The sequence below is a fragment of the Salvelinus namaycush genome, chromosome 7 (assembly GCF_016432855.1).
Source record: "Salvelinus namaycush isolate Seneca chromosome 7, SaNama_1.0, whole genome shotgun sequence".
NCBI classification, from domain to species: Eukaryota; Metazoa; Chordata; class Actinopteri; order Salmoniformes; family Salmonidae; genus Salvelinus; species Salvelinus namaycush.
Window position 1 is genome coordinate 49,354,022 of NC_052313.1, and position 12,372 is coordinate 49,366,393.

The 12,372-nt window shown below is 47.0% G+C and overlaps 1 pseudogene; it reads left to right on the forward strand.

Moving 5' to 3' along the window:
- The window catches only part of LOC120050782, a 38,936-nt pseudogene extending 26,817 nt beyond the window's left edge, over positions 1-12,119 (forward strand).
- Positions 12,120-12,372: the final 253 nt, after the last annotated feature.

Below are 12,372 nucleotides of genomic sequence, written 5' to 3' on the forward strand. Positions count from 1 at the left end.
AAATAATACAGCTATATAGGGAAAGGGGTATATAGATCCTTCTCGCCTCTCCTCGTCTGAGGACGACTTAGACTGCCGTTACAGAACCACCCACCAAACTCGGACCAAGCAGCGTGAGTACGAGCAGCAGCGGCCCACTACACAGGAATCCTGGACATGGGAGGAAATTCTGGAGGGTAAAGGACACTGGGCTCACATTGGAGAATATCGCCGCTCTCGGGAAGAGATTGAGGCAGCTAAAGCCCAGGAGCGGTGGTATGAGGAGGCAGCACGGAAGCGTGGCTGGAAGCCCGTGAAGAAACCCCAAAAATTTCTTGGGGGGGGGCTAAAGGGTAGTGTGGCGAAGGTAGGTAGGAAACCTGCGCCCACTTCCCATGCTTACCGTGGAGAGCGGGAGTACGGGCAGACACCGTGTTATGCGGAAGAGCGCACGGTGTCTCCTGTACGTGTGCATAGCCCGGTGCGGGTTATTCCACCTCCCCGCACTGGGCGGGCTAGATTGAGCATTGAGCCAAGTGCCATGAAGCCGGCTCAACATATCTGGCCTCCAGTATGTCTCCTCGGGCCGGTGTACATGGCACCAGCCTTACGTATGGTGTCCCCGGTTCGCCAACACAGCCCAGTGCGGGTTATTCCACCTCCCCGCACTGGACGGGCTACGGGGAGCATTCAACCAGGTAAGGTTGGGCAGGCTCGGTGCTCAAGGGAGCCAGTACGCCTGCACGGTCCGGTATATCCGGCGCCACCTTCCCGCCCCAGCCCAGTACCACCAGTGCCTACACCACGCACCAGGCTTCCAGTGCATCTCCAGAGCCCTGTTCCTCCTCCACGCACTCTCCCTGTGGTGCGTGTCTCCAGCCCAGTGCCTCCAGTTCCGGCACCACGCATCAAGCCTCCTGTGCGTCTCCAGAGCCCTGTACGCACTGTTCCTTCTCCCCACACTCGCCCTGAGGTGCGTGCCCTCAGCCCGGTACCACCAGTGCCGGTACCACGCACCAGGCCTATAGTGCGCTTTGAGAGTCCAGTGTGCCCTGTTCCTGCTCCCCGCACTAGCCTTGAGGTGCGTGTCTCCAGTCCGGTACCACCAGTTCCGGCACTACGCACCAGGCCTACTGTGCGCCTCAGCAGGTCAGAGTCGGCCGTCTGCCCAACGCCGCCTGCACTGCTCGTCTGCCCAGCGCCGTCTGAGCTGCCTGCCTGCCCAGCGCCGTCTGAGCCATCCGTCTGCCCAGCGCCGTCTGAGCCATCCGTCTGCCCAGCGCCGTCTGAGCCATCCGTCTGCCCAGCGCCATCTGAGCCATCCGTCTGCCCAGCGCCATCTGAGCCATCCGTCTGCCCAGCGCCATCTGAGCCATCCGTCTGCCCAGCGCCATCTGAGCCATCCGTCTGCCCAGCGCCATCTGAGCCGTCCGTCTGCCCAGCGCCATCTGAGCCGTCCGTCTGCCCCGAGCCTTCAGAGCCGCCCGTCTGTCCCGAGCCATTAGAGCCGTCCGTCAGTCAGGAGCCGCTAGAGCCGTCCGTCAGTCAGGAGCCGCCAGAGCCGTCCGTCAGTCAGGAGCCGCCAGAGCCGTCCGTCAGTCAGGAGCCGCCAGAGCCGCCAGCCAGTCAGGAGCCGCCAGAGCCGCCAGCCAGTCAGGAGCCGCCAGAGCCGCCAGCCAGTCAGGAGCCGCCAGAGCCGCCAGCCAGTCAGGAGCCGCCAGAGCCGCCAGCCAGTCAGGAGCCGCCAGCCAGTCAGGAGCCGCCAGAGCCGCCAGCCAGTCAGGAGCCGCCAGAGCCGCCAGCCAGTCAGGAGCCGCCAGAGCCGCCAGCCAGTCAGGAGCCGCCAGAGCCGCCAGCCAGTCAGGAGCTGCAAGAGCCGCCAGCCAGTCATGAGCCGCCTGCCAGTCATGAGCTGCCCTCCAGTCATGAGCTGTCCGCCAGTCATCAGCTGCCCTCCAGTCATGAGCTGCCCTCCAGTCATGAGCTGTCCGCCAGTCATGAGCTGCCTTCCAGTCATGAGCTGCCTTCCAGTCATGAGCTGCCCTCCAGTCATGAGCTGCCCTCCAGTCATGAGCTGCCCTCCAGTCATGAGCTGCCCTCCAGTCATGAGCTGCCCTCCAGTCATGAGCTGCCCTCCAGTCATGAGCTGTCCTCCAGTCATGAGCTGCCCCTCAGCCCGGAGCTGCCATTAGTCCGGAGCTGCCCTTCAGTCCAGAGCTGCCTCTCTGTCCGGAGCTGCCCTTCAGTCCGGAGTTGCCCCACTGTCCTGAGCCACCTCTCTGTCCGGAGCTACCTCTCTGTCCGGAGCTACCTCTCTGTCCGGAGCTACCTCTCTGTCCTGAGCTACCTCTCTGTCCTGAGTTATCTCCTCTATTTAGGAGGGACCTTTGGGAAGGTTCCTAGACCAGGGTCGGGGGCGAGGGTCGCCACTCAAAGGACGCTAAGGAGGGGGATAAAGACAATGGTGGAGTGGTGTCCTCGTCCTGCGCCGGAGCCGCCACCGCGGACAGATGCCCACCCAGACCCTCCCCTTGAGTTTTAGGGGTGCGCCCGGAGTTCGCACCTTGAGGGGGGGTTCTGTCACGTTCCTGACCTGTTTTCCCTTGTTTTTGTATTTGTTTAGTATGGTCAGGGCGTGAGTTGGGGTGGGCATTCTATGTTGTGTGTCTAGTTTGTCTGTTTCTGTGTCCAGCCTAATATGGTTCTCAATCAGAGACAGCTGTCAATCGTTGTCCCTGATTGAGAATCATATATAGGTGGCTTGTTTTGTGTTGGGGATTGTGGGTGGTTGTTTCCTGTCTTTGTGTTTTGTCTGCACCAGCTAGGACTGTGACGGTTAGTTTGTTTTGTCATTTTGTATAGTGTCTTGTTTTGTGTGAATTAAATAATGGAAAATTACCACGCTGCACATTGGTCCTCAGATCCTTCTCGCCTCTCCTCGTCTGAGGAGGAGGACGACTTAGACTGCCGTTACAAATACAGCTACTCCAGATAATACAGCTATATAATACAGGTACTCCAAATAATACAGCTACTCCAGATAATACAGCTATATAATACAGGTACTCCAAATAATACAGCTACTCCAGATAATACAGCTATATAATACAGCTACTACAGATAATACAGCTACTCCAGATAATACAGCTATATAATACAGGTACTCCAAATAATACAGCTACTCCAGATAATACAGCTATATAATACAGGTACTCCAAATAATACAGCTACTCCAGATAATACAGCTATATAATACAGGTACTCCAAATAATACAGCTACTCCAGATAATACAGCTATATAATACAGGTACTCCAAATAATACAGCTACTCCAGATAATACAACTACTCCAGATAATACAGCTATATAATACAGCTACTCCAGATAATACAGCTATAAAGTACAGGTAATCCAGATAATACAGCTATATAATACAGGTACTACAGATAATACAGCTACTCCAGATAATACAGCTACTCCAGATAATACAGCTACTCCAAATAATACAGCTATATAGGGAAAGGGGTATATATATATATATATATATATATATTACAGCTGCTACAGATATTACAGCTGCTACAGATATTACAGCTGCTACAGATAATACAGCTACTACATATAATGCAGCTACTACATATAATGCGGCTATTACAGATAATACAGCTATTACATATAATACAGCTACTACAGATAATACAGCTATTACAGATAATACAGCTATTACAGATAATACAGCTATTACAGATAATACAGCTGCTACGGATAATACAGCTGCTACAGATAATACAGCTATTACAGATAATACAGCTTTATAACACAGGAACTACCGGTGAGATACTACAGTTGATGATGCACCTCTCTCTCTGCCTCACTGTTTCTGCCTCTCTCCGTCCCCCCATCCCGTTCTCTCTCTACATCTCTCTCTCTCTCAGGGTGAAGCCTCTCCACTACATCTCTTGGCTGATTGGTCATGAGGGCACAAGCAGCATCCTATCAATTCTCAGGAGGAAGTGAGTCAGAACTACGGCATACAGGACTACATAACCCAAAATGCATGGCGTTATAGCTATGTTTATGTGGTAACTGTACTTAGGTGCTGAGGTGTGTGTGTGTGTGTGTAGGTGGGTGGGTGGGCCATGGCTCTGTTTGGAGGGAACAGTGAAACAGGCTTTGACCAGAACTCTACCTACTCCATCTTCTCCATCTCCATCACACTCACTGACCAAGGATTCCAGAACTTCTACCAGGTTGGTACACACACACACATTCAAAATCATATTTTCCCTAACCCTAATTATAACCCTAACCCTAGTTATAAACCTAAACCCTAAGCCTAAAATTGTATTTTTACAAGTGAGGACTGGCAAAATGTCCTCACTTCTCTAAATTTTAGTTGGCTTACTATTCTTGTGAGCACTTTTGGTACTCACAAGTATAGTAAAACGTACATACACACACTATTGATACACAGTACACACATTATCTGTGTTTCTCTACAGGTGGCTTACCTGGTCTTCCAGTACCTCAAGATGATGCAGAGCCTGGGCCCCCAACAACGGTAGTGTCTCTGTGTGATTAGGGCTTCATTATAGGCATGTGAAATGCAGAATATGTGCTTTATTTATACAGTATATGAGTATCTATCTATCTCTCTCTCTCACTCTCTCTTTCTGCCTCTCTCTCTCCCTCTGCCTCTCTCTCTCTATGCCTATCTCTCTCTCTCTGTCTCCCTCTTTCTCTCTCTATGTTTGTAGGATCTATGAGGAGATTCAAAAGATTGAAGCCAATGAGTTTCACTACCAGGAACAGGTAAATACTACTAGCTTTCTCCTCCTATCTACAAGTTACAGGAATGAATGCACCCAACCAACAGATGCACCCCTGTGTGTTTCAGACGGACCCTATAGAGTATCTGTGAGAACATGCAGCTGTTTCCTAAAGAACACTTCCTCACCGGAGACCAGCTCATGTTCCAGTGTTCACCTGAGGTACGGACTGTGTGTGTGTGTGTGTGTTAAGGTGATCGTTGCGGCCCTTTCCTTACTTACTAAGCTAATCTGGTGTGTGTGTGTGTGTGTGTATGTGCTGTTTGGAGAAGGTGCTTTCGGTATCTTTAAGTGTCCATGCACACGAAGACCTTTGAAATGTTTGAATCCTTCTTGAATGTAATGTGATTTGTTGATTCAAAGAAAGTATTTATTGTGTGTGTGTGTGTGTGTGTAGGTGATCAGTGCGGCCCTGTCCTTGCTGACTCCAGACAGATCCAACCTGTTGCTGCTCTCTCCAGACCACGAAGGCCACTGTCCCCTCAGGGAGAAATGGTTTGGGACACACTACAGTGTAGAGGGTGAGACACACACACACACACACACATACATACATACATACTGTACATACATACATACATACATACATACATACATACATACATACATACATACATACATACATACATACATACATACATACGGGCCTACTACAGTGCCTTCAGAAAGTATTCACACCACTTGACCTATTCTACATTTTGTTGTGTTACAGCCTGAATTCAAAATGGATTAAATATACGTTTTTCTCTCACCCATCTACACACCATACCCCATAATGACAAACTGAACACATGTTTTTAGAAATGTATTGAAAATGAAGTACAAAAATATCTCATTTACAGAAGTATTCACATCCCTGAGTCAATACATGTTAGAAGCACCTTTGGCAGTGATTATAGCTGTGAGTCTTTCTGGGTAAGTCTCTAAGAGCTTTGTACACCTGGATTGTACAATATTTGCACATTATTTATTCTTTTTAAAATTCTTCAAGCTCTGTCAAGTTGGTTGTTAATCATTGCTAGACAGCCATTTTCACATCTTGCCATAGATTTTCAAGACGATTTTAAGTCAAAGCTGTAACTAGGCCATTCAGGAACATTCAATATCGTCTTGGTAAACAACTCTAGTGTAGATTTGTGTTTTAGGTTAATGTCCTGTTGAAAGGTGGATTTGTCTCCCAGTGTCTGTTGGAAAGCAGACTGAACCAGGTTTTCCTCTAGGATATTGCCGGTGCTTTGCTCTATTCCTTTTCTTTTTATCCTAGTCATGCCATTGACAAGCATACCAATAACATGTTGCAGCCACCAATATGCTTGAAAACATGAAGAGTGGTACTCAGTGATGTGTTGGATTTGGCCCAAACATAACACTTTGTATTCAGAACATAACGTTTATTTCTTTGCCACATGTTTTGCAGTTTTACTTTAATGCCTTAATGGAAGCAGGATGCATGCTTTGGAATATTTTTAATTCTGTACAGGCTAGTGTTGTGGAGCAGCTACAATGTTGTTGATACATTCTCAGTTTTCTCCTATCACAGCCATTAAACTCTGTAACTGGTTTCCTTCCTCTCTGGCAACTGAGTTAGGAAGGACACTTGTATCTTTGTAGTGACTGGGTGTATTGATACACCATCCAAAGTGTAATTAATAACTTCACCATGCTCAAAGGGATATTCAATGTCTGTTTGTTTATTTATTTTGCTGCCCGTTGCGAAGCATTGGAAAACTTCCCTGGTCTTTGCGGTTTAATCTGTGCTTGAAATGTACTGCTCGACTGAGGGACCTTACAGATAATTGTATGTGTGGGGTACAGAGATGAGGTAGTCATTAAAAAATCATGTTAAACACTATTATTCATCACAGAGTGAGTCCATGCAATTTATTACGTGACTTACGTATTAAGTCGTATTACGTATTACGTGAAATGTTTACTCCTGAACGTATTTAGGCTTTTAGGGGTCGAATACGTATTTATTTAAGACATTTCAGCTTTTCATTATTAATTAATTTGTAAAAAATGTTGAAAAACATAATTCCGCTTTGACATTATGGGGTATTGTGTGTAGAACAGTGACACAAAATCTCAATTTAATCCATTTTAAATTCAGACTGTAACACAACAAAATGTGGAAAAAGTCCAGGGGTGTGAATACTTTCTGAAGGCTCTGTATGTGTTTGCATTATTAGAGGACCAGATCATATCAACATGGTTCCAATATGTGGAGAAAGAGAGAGTGTCCTGATAGTTGTCTCTTCTCTGTCCAGATATCCAGCAGGGGTGGAGAGAGCGCTGGAACGGAGACTTTGAGCACAACTCTGACCTGCACCTCCCTGTCGAGAACAAGTTCATCGGTTAGTGTGTGTGTGTGTTTGTGTGTTGTGAACCTTCCTAATGTGTTTATATTTCGTGTCTTCCTTCCAGCGACTGATTTCAGCCTGAAGCTGTCTGACTGTCCTGATACTGAGCTGCCAGTCAGAGTAACTGCCAACGACCGAGGATGCCTCTGGTACAAGAAGGACGACAAGTTCAACATACCCAAAGGTGTGTGTCTGTGTGTGTTAGGACTGTGATGGTCATGGAATTTTGGATGATGGTAATTGGCCAGCCAAATAACGCGATCTCCGTAATAACCATTTGAATAGTATTTTTTTTTAAATGAATGGGCGTCCCCATTCAAGTCAATGATGGCATCATGGGTGGACTGGCAATCATTGCGAGTGTACCCACAGGAGCAAAGCAGGAAGTGTAACCATCAATATGTGCCGTGATTTATTAGTTCAACCAGAGAGGAAGAGGCAAAGCGAGAGGGTTTACTCCGCCCAAATTCTATCCTCGAAAATAAGACCAAGAAGTGAGGAATTTTTTGTATGGAGGTCAATGAGAGAGTGTTGAATTTGGTCAACGAAAAAATATAATTGCTATATTGCTACGTGAGGCTTATTTGATCGAATATATGTTTCGTAATGGTTAGGTTGTTACGAATGCTCTGATATAAGTGGACGCACGTGGCATTTGGCCAGGTTTGAAAAAAATACTTTATATCAGTTGTGCCTGTTGTTCACACACACGTATCTGCCCTCTCATTGGCTAGAATGGTCCCACCTGAATGCCTTTCAAATTTGAGGACATATATTTCCATTGTTAGAGCGGTCACTCCACTATCTTGTCAATATAATTGAAAATCTTTGATTCAACTCAACTGACATGACAAAGAATGCATTTCATTACAAGAGCCACATCAGTTAACATCATTTGAATTAACATTCTACATTACCATGGAAGTCATTACTTCACAATACCATGCAGCCATCCCTAGTGTACCTATGAGTTTACCTGTCAAATTGCCAGGGTAAGAAATTCCAAGCATATAGATCCTATTAAATGATTTTTCTAATTGATAATTCTATGGTTCCAAGCCCGTTCTTTTCATGTGGGCTGCTGTTTCCTAGGCAACCGAAGACTCGTTTGCTACAGCACCTTGCTTGTTTCAACTAGGAGCAACAAAGTTTCATCACGCTATTTAGAGTACGTGTTACAGCAGAAACACACTCCACCGCACAAATTCCAGGCCGTCCTCTTCGTACCCCAAAAACAAAAATGATGCCCTTATTTTATTTTCATAACGATTTTCATCCATACGGTAATTGTGCCATCCCTAGTGTGTGTGTGTGTTTCAAAGTAACTACTTTATAACACAAAAACACACACAAGCTGGCGTCAATGTCCACATGTTCCCCTTCAAGGAAAATTCCACCCAAAAACTTTTGGTATTTGTTTCATTAGTTCATTGTTGATATAGTCCAAAAATTTCAGCAGTTTATAACTTCATCATACTGGCTGTGTTTCTGTATTTTGAATGTTATTTATCTTGAAAACATGATTGCCGACATGCAAAACATTTTGGGACTATATCAACAAAGGACTAGTGAAACAAATACCAAAATATTGTTTTTGGGTGGAGTTTTGCTTTAATCTCTATCTGGTACAGCCAGTAGAAAACTGTCCACCACTCTGACCCTGGTTCCTCTCTAGGTTTCTTCATAGGTTCCTTCCTTCTAGGGAGTTTTTCCTGGCAACTGTTCTTCTGCGGATGTATAAAGGGCTTTATAAAATACATTTGATTGATTGAGTTACTACAACAGTGAACAATTAAAATGGTCAATAACTTTACTCTTTCATTGATCTGTCGTTTCTACTCTCTCCGTTGATCTGACGTTTCCTCTCTCTCCTTTGCTGATCTGTCGTTTCCTTTCTCTCCTTCAGCGTATATTCGCTTCCATCTCATCTCTCCGGTCATCCAGCAGTCAGCCAAGAAGTAAGTCCAGGGTTTAGTTAGCCATTAGCCAACAATTGTTTCACGGGTAGAGATTGTGCTAAAATCACTAGCCTCTCGAGAATGCAGCCACAGATAGGAACTGTTTTTTAATCCTGTTTCTCTCTGCTTATCTCCCTCTCTCATTCCCAACCCTCATTTCCCCCCCTCTCTCTCTCTCCCTCCCTCCTACCCCTCTCTCCACCCGCCCCTTCCTCTCTCTCTCTCCCTCCCTCCTACCCCTCTCTCCACCCGCCCCTTCCTCTCTCTCTCTCTCACCCTGCCCCTCTGCTCTCTCTCCCCCTCCCCTCCCTAGCCTGGTGTTATTTGACCTGCTAGTGAACATACTGGGTCATAACCTAGCAGAGCCAGCCTACGAGGCTGCCATGGCCCAGCTGGACTACAAGCTGTCAGTAGGAGAACACGGACTGGTTATCTCTCTCTCACCCCTCTCTCTCTCTGACCAAACACACACTCTCAGGGACGTGCGGTTGTTGGTCCTGGAGCATGGTCGCTGGTCCATGGTAGAGAAGTACCAGGCGCTGGCAGACGGTGGTCTGACTGTAGAAGAACTGATGACCCAGCTCTATGCAGAGGGACTGGTGCAGGGGAACTTCACTAGCCAGGTGACTGGACCATGAAAACACACACACATTACACACACACATTACACACCCTTTCCACCAAACCCTCTTGTATGATTTCTGCTGTTTATTAAAATGGGATCTGTTTTCTCTACAGGAGTCAATCCAGTTCCTGCAGTACGTCACTGAGTAAGTTCACACACACACACACACACACACACACACACACACACACACACACACACACACACACACACACACACACACACACACACACACACACACACACACACACACACACACACACACACACACAACTATCTTTGCTGTCTGTCAGTAAGCTGCAGTTCTCCAAGCTGCCAGCAGAGGTCCCAGTGTTGTTTAGAGTGGTGGAGCTGCCTCTGAAAACAGCACCTCTGTAAAGTCAAAGCACTGAACAAGGGAGACGCCAACTCAGAGGTCAGTCTATTACCAGGTACACACACACACACACACACTGGTACAATTCATCTGTTCATGACTGATTGACTAGCCTCTGACATTCATTCACTCTCTTCTCTTCCTCTCTCCCCCCCCTCTCTCTCCAGTCTGGTCTGAAAAACCTCAGAGAACACACACTGATGGAGCTGCTGGTGGTGAGTACACCAACAACCGTTCATAATTTCATCCCCTAACCCCTCATCCCTTCTTCCTCTCATCCTCTGACCTCTGTGTTGTTGATATTGTTGTTATTGTTGTGGTTCCAGATGCACATGGAGGAGCCCTGCTTTGACTTCCTCAGGACAAAAGAGACTCTGGGGTCAGTGTCTGTGTTTCACACTTCTCTGTCTCTCTGGTGACTAAATAGACCATGGAACCTCTGGAAAGAGTAGGAGTGTTAACCCCAGTGTCCCAACCTTCCTCAGTGTCCCAACCTTCCTGAGTGTCCCAACCTTCCTCGGCGTCCCAACCTTCCTCAGTGTCCCAACCTTCCTCAGTGTCCCAACCTTCCTCAGTGTCCCAACCTTCCTCAGTGTCCCAACCTTTTTCCTGAGTGCCCCAACCTTCCTCGGCGTCCCAGTGTCCCAACCTTCTCCAGCTTCCAATTGGCTCAGTCAACTTAAACCCCTCTCTCTCTCCATCTCTCTCCCTCCGTCTCTCTCCTCCAGGTATCATGTTTATCCAACCTGCAGAAACACATCTGGAGTCCTGGGCTTCTCTGTCACGGTGGAAACACAGGCCACCAAGTTCAAGTGAGATCCTCATACTGACTGCATGAACCAATGACATTGTGCACTGCAGTGACTTTGATGTGGTCTTCCCGAGGCTAGAAGTGCTATCTCTTATGACCTGTAAACGCCTCTTATAATATTGACAGTGGGTTCTCTCTCTCTCTCCATCTCGTCTCTCAAACTCTCTCTCTCCATCTCTTCTCTTCTCTTTCTCTCCTTCTCTTCTCTCTCTCTCTCCATATCTTCTCTCCATCTCTCTTTCAGTACTGAGCTGGTAGAGTTGAAGATAGAGGAGTTTCTGTCTTCCTTTGGAGAGAAGTTGAGTGCTCTGACTGAGAGTGCCTTCAACACACAGGTGTGTGTGTGTCTGACTGACTATATATCTGAGTGTACTGCAGTTTACTTGTTAAGCTGAAGGTGTGTGTGTGTGTGTGTGTACAGGTGACTGCGCTGGTCAAGCTAAAGGAGTGTGAGGACACACACTTGGGAGAGGAGGTGGACAGGAACTGGGCCGAGGTCGCTACACAGCAGTATGTCTTCAACAGGCTTCACAGAGAGGTGAGACACACACACACCGAACAATTCAGTTTTTCTGTTTTTGTGGTGTGTGCAGAATTTTGTAGTTGCTGCTGTAGTTGCTTTCTGTAGTTGCTGCAGATGTTTCATGTGCGACTACGTGTGCTTACGTGTTTGTGTGTGTGAGTAGATTGAGGCCCTGAAGCAGATGACCAGAGCAGAGCTGGTATCCTGGTATCTGGAGCACCGCGGACACAACTGCAGAAAACTCAGTGTACATGTAAGTGTGTGTGTGTGTGTATAGGTGAGCAGTGTAATCAATGTTTAAGAGCTGTGTGTGTGTGTGTGTGTGTGCGTGTGTGTGTGTGTGCGCTCTAACATCAACCTCCCTCCCCAGGTGGTGGGTTTTGGGCCGGAGGAGGGCAACCCAGCAGGAGATGACAAGCAGAGTGGTCATGGCAACAGAGAGAGGGATGAGGAAGAGTGCGGCAGTTCGTCCTACGGAGAAGTGTCCAAACTGACCTTCCTCCCCGCCTCGCCCAAGATGGCCGCCGCTACATCCATCATGGACATTCCTTCATTTATCCAGAGCCTTACCCTCTTCCCATACCACAAGATCATCCAATAGACTACCAATATCTATTTTCTCAATATTTCTTTCAAACTCTCTCCTTCATTGCCTGACCATAACATAATCTAATAAACTCAATGAGATATACTATCACTGTCTTTGGGGCTGACTCTCTCACATATGTAACATAGTAGATATTCACAATATTTCACAACTTCTTGTTCATTACTGTGTCTCATAAGGCTTTAAAACTGCACCTCTATAAGGTACTATGCGTGTTTATAAGGCAATATAACCCTTCACAGCGCATTTAGTAGGGTTACAACACGTTCTATAAATACTGGATGTAGTCTGCATCTAGTGGAGAA